Genomic DNA, 10309 nt, shown 5'->3' with positions numbered 1-10309 from the left:
TCCTGTTTTGGAACGAAAATCGGTACTCGAACGCCCCCGACAAAACCCGGAAATTACATATTGCGCGCGGCCAGACCAGCTGACCAACGACAGGCGTTGTTTCGAATTCCCATGCCGCCGGAAAAACCCGGAAATACCATAAGCAGTTGACCCACCCAGGACGCGTTTCGTTATTGTCTATTCGAACACCCCCTGAAAAAGAACCCGGAAATGACATAATGCGCGCGGCGCAATCAGCGCACTTTTGTTATTCTGTATAACGCAACCTCTGTAAACAGACGTGTCCCGGTTGTGACTGTTGTTTTTCTTCTCATCTCATTCTCACCATCTCGTATTAACCCCCAATCATGGCTCAAAAGAAGGCAAGTGGAGGTAAAAAGGCTGCTGGTGCTGAAAAACGAAAAGCTCTGCGTAAAACTGTCCACTTCAAGAAAGAATTGATAGCCGAATACGAATCTGGTGTGGGTGTTTGCGAGTCGCTACAGATACGGCAATTCACTCCCAGTCTAGTGTACTTCTAAAGCATACATTTTAAGCAAAAAATAAATATATTTCTGAAATGATTTAAACTATACATGTATTTCTACTATGTAGTTTATTATCAGGAAAAGCCAAAAAAAAAAAACGCTTTTAAAAGCCTATTTTCTTTAGGCTTCGAACAGATTATTTCTTTTTCCATTCATTGCAATGGCAAACCTCGATTCGGTTTTCGAACAATTGACTTTTCGAACCGTTTTCTGTAACGGATTGTGGTCGACTTTTCAATGCGGGTTTCAATGTGGGCGCTTGCGGCTTTCACACAGCTGCGGCGTATGTATGTACCAAATGGTATTTCCTTTACAAATGTACTGGGTGAGGCTTGTAAACAGGCGCGCTCTGTAGGCCGGGAGATGTCACCGTGGGGTTTGCCGCAGAGATACAGCGGGGAGCACAAGCGGCGCTCACCGTAATGTGGAAAAAAATAAAAACATCCATTGCGGCTGGAATGCCAACGAACATCTGCTCGCCGTCTTTGAAAAATCGCCAAAAACTGTCACATTGCAGTCTCTCTTCTGGCATGGAGTTATTTTTACTTCATCGTTAAAGATTTGTACTTCATTTTAATGCTGCGGATGAGAACGAATACGGCAATTTTGATTTTAACGAACCACGAACGAAAGCTATCTGTTGATGACGGCTGCCGCGACTCGACCGGACCTGCGGAAGGTCTCAAACGGGAGCCTGAACAGATAATTTTCTTCCTCGAGCACGGTGAGCCCCAACCAAACAGAAGCAAAAGAAGCAGCAGGTCTCTCTTGCGAGCCGTATTTGACCTCACATTTTCATTTTACCGTTACCGCCGCGGAGTTTCGCTGAACGGCAAAAAAATGCTGAGCGTGAATGAATGAGGCCGGGGGCGGGGGGGGGGGGGGGCGCAGAGTAAAGGGAGCCCCAAGGTTGTGGAAACCAGTTTTTCTCGGACCGGACCTCGCCCAGGTATCGTTTGATCATCGAAAGTCAGTCCGTCCATTTCCAGACCGTTAAATCGCCGTTGATAGATTTCGGTCGTTGAACAAATCTACGGTTAAAAACTGATCTAATTTGAATGACAACTGACAATCGTTTCCTAACGACATCAATTTGAATTTTCGAAGAGCCTCGTTTGTATTTTTATTTCATGGGAAAAACAGACGCGTCTGGAACTACAACTTTTAATAACCGGCGCGTATGTTTCTATCAATCAATCATGCAAACACTGCATCTGGATTTATAACGTAGCACGGTTGAAACAATGCGACTGGAAACGGCGAGGGCATACATAAATCGACGACATTTTCCGTCGCATCAGCATGTCGGCGGCGTCTCGTTTGGAGCCGTTTTCAGCGGAGAGCAAACTGAAACAAACGCGTACCAGATAATGTGAAAAACGACAAGACTTGAAATATGTCCTTTGACAAGTCCAAGCCGTACAGTCGTGAATTATCTTTCCGATAAGATTATAAAAAAAAAAATTACAAAATAAAGTGTCGACTCCTACCCTCGCTTTAATTAAACTCACCGTTGAGCAAAGCGGCCTGCAAGTTGAGACAGAAAAGATCAACTTGGCCTAAAGGCAACGATGACTCACTGATGTTATTCAGTCTCTGGCAATGGGATTTTTTTTTTCCTGGTTTTGGAAGAGGAGGAGGGGGGGTGGGAGGCGGTTTTGGAGTCACTTCCTGTTTCACAACTTTTCAAGAGAGCGACACCGTGTGAGGTGTTGCTAGGACGAGGCGTCACGTCAAGTCGACGGGCTCCATCGTCGTCGCGGCGCTCCCCGACGAGCACCTGACAAAACACCGGGGTGACGCCTCGTCTTTGTCGGAGGACTTCGGCTGTGGGGGCGGGGGCGGGGGCCGGCCCATTGGAAAACGTCATGACGTGTCATTAAGCGCAAGACATGCCGCAATCAATTCACGCGTCATTTCCTTGAGGTTTGTCCCATCCGATGAGCCTTTTTCGACTTTGACGCTCTAAATTACACTTATCACTTTACCTTGACAGAAAAATCAAAGCTTCGCTTAGCCCGAGGGAGACGTCGACCTTCTCAAAGGGCCGCAGCTGCTCATTTTGTATTTTCCTGTAACGCTACAGTGAAGAAAATAAGTATTTGAACACCCTGCTCCGACTTAGAAATCGTGGAGGGGTCTGAAATTTTCACCGTAGGTGCATGTCCACTGTGACAGAGATCATCTAAAAAGAAAAATCCAGAAATCACAATGTATGATTCATTTGTGTGATACAGCTGCAAATAAGTATTTGAACACCTGTCTATCAGGTAGAATTCTGACCCTCAAAGACCTGTTAGTTCGCCTTTAAAAGTCCATCTCCACTCCATGTTTTATCCCGAATCAAAACTTGTAACGTGGTCAAGACCAAAGAGCTGTCCAAAGACACCAGAGACAAAATTGTACAACTCCACACGGCTGGAAAGGGCTACGGAGAAATTGGTGAAAAAAGGTCCACTGTTGGAGTAATCGTTTGAAAATGGAAGAAGCCAAACATGACGGTCAATCTCAATTGCAAGATATCACCTCGCGGGGTCTCAATGATCCTTAGAAAGGTGAGGAATCAGCCCAAGACTCCACGACAGGACTCGGTCAATGACCTGAAAAGAGCTGGGGCCACCGTTTTTCCAAGGTGACGTCATGGTTTGAAATCATGCGTGGCACGGAAGGTTCCCCTGCTTAAACCAGCACGTGTCAAGGCCCGTCTTTAGTTTGCCAATGACCATTTGGATGGTGCAGAGGAGTCATGGGAGAAAGTTTTGTGCTCAGATGAGACCAAAATGGAACTTTTTGGTCATAATTCCACTAACCGTGTTTGGAGGAAGACAAATGATGAGTTCCATCCCAAGAACACCGTCCCTACTGTGAAGCACGGGGGTGGTAGCGTCACGCTTTGGGGGTGTTTTTCTGCACATGGGACAGGACGACTGCACCGTATTAAGGAGAGGATGACCGCGGCCGTGTTGTGAGATTTTGGGGAACAACCTCTTGCCCTCAGTCAGAGAATTGAGGATGGGTCTTTCAACATGACAACGACCCGAAGCGCACAACCAGGAAAGCCAAGGAGTATATCAAGGTTCTGGCGTGGCCCAGTCAGTCTCCAGACCTAAACCCAATAGAAAATCTTTGGAGGGAGCTGAAACTCCCGTGTTTCTAAGAGACAGTCCAGAAACCTGTTTGATCTAGAGAAGATCTGTGTGGCGGAGTGGGCCAAAATCCCTCCTGCAGTATGTATCACACAGATAAATCATAAAAAAAAAAAAAATTACACATTTTTCTTTCTAAATTATCTCTCACAGTGGACATGCACCTACGATGAAAATTTCAGCCCCCTCTACGATTACTAAGCGGGAGAACCTGCAATGGAGCAAGGTGTTCAAATACTTATTTTCTTCACCAGTGGACTTCAATTAATCCTGATCCAAGCAGCTGAAATTTCTAAAATTCTCTAATGACGCCCGGCACAAAGATGAAGACGTCCGCAAAGACGACTTTCCCGCTGTAAATCTACAGTTTTACAATTCAGCATTGCGACATGATTGACGACATCATTATTTTTGAAACGTTTTAAACGATCTAACGAACGGGGACTTGAAATTAGAAAATGGCATACGTGACGACGACTTTGGAATGAATCCCTTCTCGAGGCACCACTGAATTCCACTTTTGAGGGGGGGGGGGGACCATAAATATTTCATCATGGAAATGATTCTCAACTAGGAACCAGAATTGCACATTTATTTTCCTTTGCTGGCAGAGGATGAAATTATGCTCTCGGATGAACTATAATCGTACATAGCGAGCGACCCGCGCTAATAAATGACGGTACGACGGCCAATTTAAATTGCTAATGAGCGCCGTTTTGCACAGACAACGCCGGGGCTGGCTCAGACCTTTCATACGCCCCCATTTGCTAAATTTGCTTCTACGACCCGTGATGGGAATAAAATAGAGTGAAACGGAGCAGCTTGCGGCTCGCTCGGCTGCGGAATTTCAGAAGGTTCTGTGTGGGTGGTCCGTTAAAGGTGATCTATGAATAACTTGTGAGCCAACAATGCGGCAGATTTACTCGCCTACTGAATGGACTCAATTTGGAGCGTTTCTTTCTATAACTCTAAATTATGATCGCGATATCACGCTCAGCAAAAAAAAAAAATTGTTTCTTACTCCGTCCTGAGCAAGTGATTTTGGGTGGCCGATAATTTGCCCGCACCTGCAAAAACTCGAGCTTTTCACTGCGTCTATTGTGACAAGCCGGGACAAAAGGAAGGGGCAGGGTGGAGCCGCCGCAGCTGTGCACACAGGCCCACTCGACAGGACACGCTAAAAGTTCAACAACCGCAAACAAGACGCCGGGACTTTCGAGACTTCACATAAATTCGGGCTGCCTTTTCTTTTTTCTGTTATTGTTTAAAAACAAAACAAAACAAAAAAAAAAAAAACACCCACAAAATGGCCGCAAGCACCTTTACAATATACAATGTGGTCAGTCATGCCCGCAGATATAACGTTGCGGGTGTGATTAGGGATGGAATCTCATGACTTTAAAATAATTTACTGGATTAATATAACATGGGTAAATTAAAAACAAGATAAATAAATACACGGCGGCACGGTGGAGCAGCTGGTAAAGCGTTGTTGGCCTCACAGTTCTGAGGACCCGGGTTTGATCCCGGCCCCGTCTGTGTGGAGTTTGCATGTTCTCCCCGTGCCTGCGTGGGTTTTCTCCGGGCACTCCGGTTTCCTCCCACATCCCAAAAACATGCGACATTAATTGGACGCTCTAAATTGCACCTAGGTGTGATTGTGAATGCGTCTGGTTTGTCTCTGTGTGGCCTGCGATTGGCCGGCGACCAGTTCAGGGTGTACCCCGCCCGGCTCCTCCACGTTGACAGCCGGGACAGGCTCCAGCACTCCCCGGGACCCTCGTGAGGATAAGCGGCAAAGGAAATGGGTGGAAGGATAAACAAATACATAAAATAGAAAACAAAATTTCAAACTCAGAAATAATTCATTTCCAATTTCAACTGATATTAGTAGAACATGATATTAAATGGTATTAAAATAACTTTGTGAATTATATAACATAAGTAAATAAAAAATAAAATAACTAAAATAGTCAACAAAAATGTCAAACTCAGATATGAGTGGACCACGATATAAAACGGTATTTAAATATATATTCTATGAGAGCGAGAGAGCGACCATGAAATATAAAAGTCTAATCGTATTAACAGTTGTCAATTATATAATACTTGAGAAATTTACGTCCAATGTTTCCCGGTTTGGATACGCTCCCGGATATTTTTTTTTTTTGCTCCGCGGCTTCCGTATTTGATCAAATCGGAACACAGAGTGCACAGCACTTTGCCGCGAACGTCCAATTTTTGTACGTGTTCGGTTAGACACGTTGATACCGTTTTCGTTGCACCTTTTTCAAGCCATGCCGTCCGACACAGTTTTTCCCCCCGTAGTTTTTATCAATTCCCCTTGCACGATCTTCATCTTTTCGCCATAACTCGATAACATATGCGTACGTATGTCTAGAACTATGCCGTAGTAAACAGAATGCTTATCTATGAAATGTTAACATCAAAGTGAAAATACCGACGAAATACCGCCAAAATGCTGGCGTAAATCGGAACGTTGTCGTTAATATAAACGCCATATTTAATGGCGTGAACAGATAGCAATGCCGTTTTCCGCTATCGCAGCTGTGGCTAATTTCACGACGAGCGTCGCCGACAGATGCCGGCGCCCGGTCTTGATCAAGCCGTGACCCAAATTTTCTCAATGGATTTACACATTTCACAAAAATGACAATTCCAGCTGAAAAAAAAACTCAGCGGGAGTAGAAACGAGATAGCGAATCGCGCGAGTTGACACGGAGCAGCCACACAATAACCGCGTAACGCCGTCTTTTCCATTTTGCGTCGGGATCTGAGAGGCGGGAAATGAAAAAGACAGCCGTCACGCGGAGATAAGCTTTGATTCAATGCGTGTCGCCGTGGCCCCTTCCCCACAGGTGTGGCGTCGCCACGATGGTTCACGATCCAAAACTGTTTCCCGCTCACCGAAGGTTCCTGAAACGTGTCTTTTGTATTGAGGTCGGAAGCGCTTTGCGGCAATGCTAATTATCCGCCTCGCCGTCTTCGCGCACCCAGTCAAGCGCGGTCCGCAGCCGGAATTAAACGGGACGCTTTATTCTCCGGAGTCCGCGGTCGGGCTTTTCAAAATCATTCACCTTTTCTGCCGCGGGAGGAGAAAGGAGATTGCGTAATGAGGGTTTACGTATTCAAGCTCACTCCTCTGCGTACGCGAGCGTCGCCGTATTCGTGTCGTTACGGAGCGTGGAAAATAATTCCGCGCGGCGTCCCTGCGGAGCGCCGCGCATCACCTCTTAATGGAGTTTTGCAATTCATCCTCACACCTCATTATCAACAACGCAGACTGCCGGATGCACGGCTCCGTTCTGATTATAAAATATAATCGCAATCTTTTGACGACAAGTATCTTTTTGCACTGGGATCGCGCCTAGTTAATACATGCGTACAGTATTTGATCTCCGTTGTTAAAAATGAACAAATCTCTTTAGCGTAAAGATATTTGTCACACCTTTATGTCGATGGTGCGGTAATTCTGGGAAATTCCGTGTCATCGCGGTTTGAAAAACGTTCTCATCATTTCTTGCATCTGCCTCTCGTTCAGATCCGAGTCATGCACGATGTGTCGAGTTTCGTCCTTCCCTCGCTCTGGCCCGACCCCTCCAAAATGTCGCATCGTCACAATCGGTGATGCGTTTCTGTGCTTTTGCAAGTAGTCACGAGCCACCGATAATTTAATAAATCTGCTCCCTACAAGTGATGAGGTAAATGTGCAAAAACGGTATCTCTGCGTAAAAACGTTGACGCGTCAGAACAGCTCTGAAGGGTCTGTCGGTTTCTGGTTTCATCCAGCTGTCGGGGATGTCTTTATATGGTCGTGTCCGTGCAGCACGGGGGCCCCGCCGGTCGCCTCGAAGTCCAACAATCGGAACCAGCGGGGAGACGTTTTATTTCCGAACGCGATCGCCAAAGGAAAAAGCAGCTTTAACTGTTCCCAAATCTTACTTTGTATCAGATTCCTCAACTCCGCTGATTTCGTTTAGAAATGTGGCTTGTAAATTCCAAATGGGATAGAGTACGACGAAGCGCCGCGACATGGCCGCCGAAACTGTCCGTTCGGGTTGGCGTTGCTGGAGAGAAATTCACGCGGCGGCTCGCTGTCAGAAATTGTAAAGGCCGTGACTGAAGCATTTATTTTGTAGATTTGATAGATAATCCATTGCTGTTGATTCATTCTCGGGGAGTTTTTTTTGTTGTTGTTTTGTGCAAAGCTATTTTCCCATCACGTGGAAATATTACCGTAATTTCTTGAGTATAATGCGTCCTGAAGTATAAAGCGCGCCCCCAAAGTTGACCTATAAAAATCAGGAAAACCCTTCTACCAATGTATAACGCGCACGCACCGCCAATTTGCCGCGACCCACACGCTCACAAAATTAGAAATGATTTGTATTTAGATTTTGTTAGGTTTGTACTTGGATTGTTTTTCAAAAAAAAAATGACCGTACAACGATTATTAATAATAATGTACATGTGCTGATGTAGCAGTAATATAATCTCGGGTCCTGGTCCCTGGAATTGTCAGAACAGAATCCCTCGACCAGCTAAAATAATTGCTCAGTGATGGCACAACATTTTATTAATACTGTTAACACAGATTTCGGTCTTAAAAATATAAAGTCTTTGACAATGTTTATTAAACAGTGCATGAAATATTCGTAACGTTTGTGCACAGTGAAGTTTATCCACGACATTACAGATCCTCGGCTAAGGCTTCAAAGAAAGCATTATGACTCATCTCCAATCGGAAAAAGATCCATCGTAGCTCGCTTTGGTGCATCGTTGTGGAACACATCATTGATGATTTGAAATGTTTTTTTTAAATTTCAAGCGTTTGGGTTGCGTTTGGCTCCAATCCATAGCATAGCGTCAGGTGGCTATCAAACTACGGAGAAACGAGCGAAACGGGCAATTTTTTTAAAAAAGCGAGCATTTCAATTGTGTGCACGCTCCCGTTTATTTTTTTTTTTAATGTCCTCATGACGCTGGTATTACGTACTTCGATCTCACGTTGTTTTGATACCCACCTGAAGCCACTGAAGCGAGCTAGCGTTGTTTCGGACTGCGGCGCAACTTCCGGGTTGCCGGCGTCATCGACACGAGTGACGACACGTTTCTTTAAAAAGCCGTTGTAGTCGACATTTTTTGTCTTAGTTTAAGTTTAAACAAATTCACGGGTAGTCGTTTCCGATCTTTGCTGCAGTAGCAACAAGCATGCTAGGCTAACGGTCGTAAAATGCAAGCTCCTGGAGGAGCTCTGAGTGCTCAAGTTGGGGGCGCACCTTACCGTAATATATATCTATATATATAAATGTGTAGCATATGACATCGAATATCATCTCGAAATGTACATGTATACAGTTTTTTTTTCCACGGTATGCTACATAGTATACGACTATCCAATGTGATTGTGTTTTTTAGTTTTCAGCTATACCTAAATATAATGCGCTCTGTTAACCTTTTTGAAAATATTTTGCGAAAAAATGTGCACGTTATTTTTGAGAAATAACAGTATTTTTAAACACAGATAGATTGATTTCACCAAATCGCCAAGGAATTATAGTTTGAAAAAAAAGAAAAAAAAAATCCAGTCTGAAATTTTCTTGCAGTGAGCAAAAAGGTGGAACAAACCAATTTTCAGACATGCCAGAAACTCATTTAAAGTCAGCAGCAGGACACTTCATTCCCGCTAATAAAGCAAAAATACGACAAATGATCTCATCATCTCTGAAACGCCCGTTAAGCGGGCGTAAGCGGTCCACCGCACGGCCGGCGTGAGCCGCTCGCACGAAAAGCGGATTGGTTCCGTTTCCAAGGCGGCGTGTACGGCAGCCGTCTTTGAGAAGGCGGCTCACGTCCGGCACCTTCGACTAGCCTTTCATGTTCTTCTTACGGCAAGCCAAAATACGCCGCCTCTCAACGGGGATCTGGAGAGGGCGTGCGAGTCCGAGACCGGCAAACGACACGAGCGGCTTTCTTGCCGGATACGCGAAAGGATGATGTCATGTGAATGGCTCCGTACTAATCTAGCGTCTCCTGCGTCGTATTTGGCAGAACGCCACAAAGGCCCAGTACCGAACCGTTTCTGCCCCGCCATCCGTCTCGATCGGTATCTTGGCAGAGAACGGTAGCTGGGAAATCTCTACGCCCTCCGGCGGGATGAATTTTTCCTGATCAGAGGAGAAACCGGAGCCGGGAGAGCCACCCGCGTGGGCAAGAAATTCAGGCCGGAGAGGAGGGAAGGCGGGAGGCGGCGGGGGTGGGGGTGGCTTGCAGCGGAATTTTCCTGCTTGCAGCCTGATCCCAAAACACAGGTGCAGCCTCAAAGCCCCCCCCCACACCACTCTTAACCTATCCCCCCCCCCACACTTTACCCTGCTGCTGTGTGCCTATTTCCATTAAACTCTCATTATGGCGGATTTGTCATCTTCTAACCTGCTGGGTTTGTTTTAGCCGATTGCGACCACAACATAAATGCGCATGCTGCGCAGCGCCGTCTTCAGATGCAAGTTCGCCTTGTTCCGTCACGAAGCTCATAAGTCAAAGCACTTGCATCTGTTCCAGTGCCTCTGCCAGCCCCGCAAAAATATCGTTTTTTTAATGAATAATAAAATATCC

Source organism: Syngnathoides biaculeatus, chromosome 6 (genome assembly GCF_019802595.1).
Source record: "Syngnathoides biaculeatus isolate LvHL_M chromosome 6, ASM1980259v1, whole genome shotgun sequence".
NCBI classification, from domain to species: Eukaryota; Metazoa; Chordata; class Actinopteri; order Syngnathiformes; family Syngnathidae; genus Syngnathoides; species Syngnathoides biaculeatus.
The sequence above is the reverse complement of the archived record's forward strand: the minus strand, read 5'-3'. Positions refer to the sequence as shown.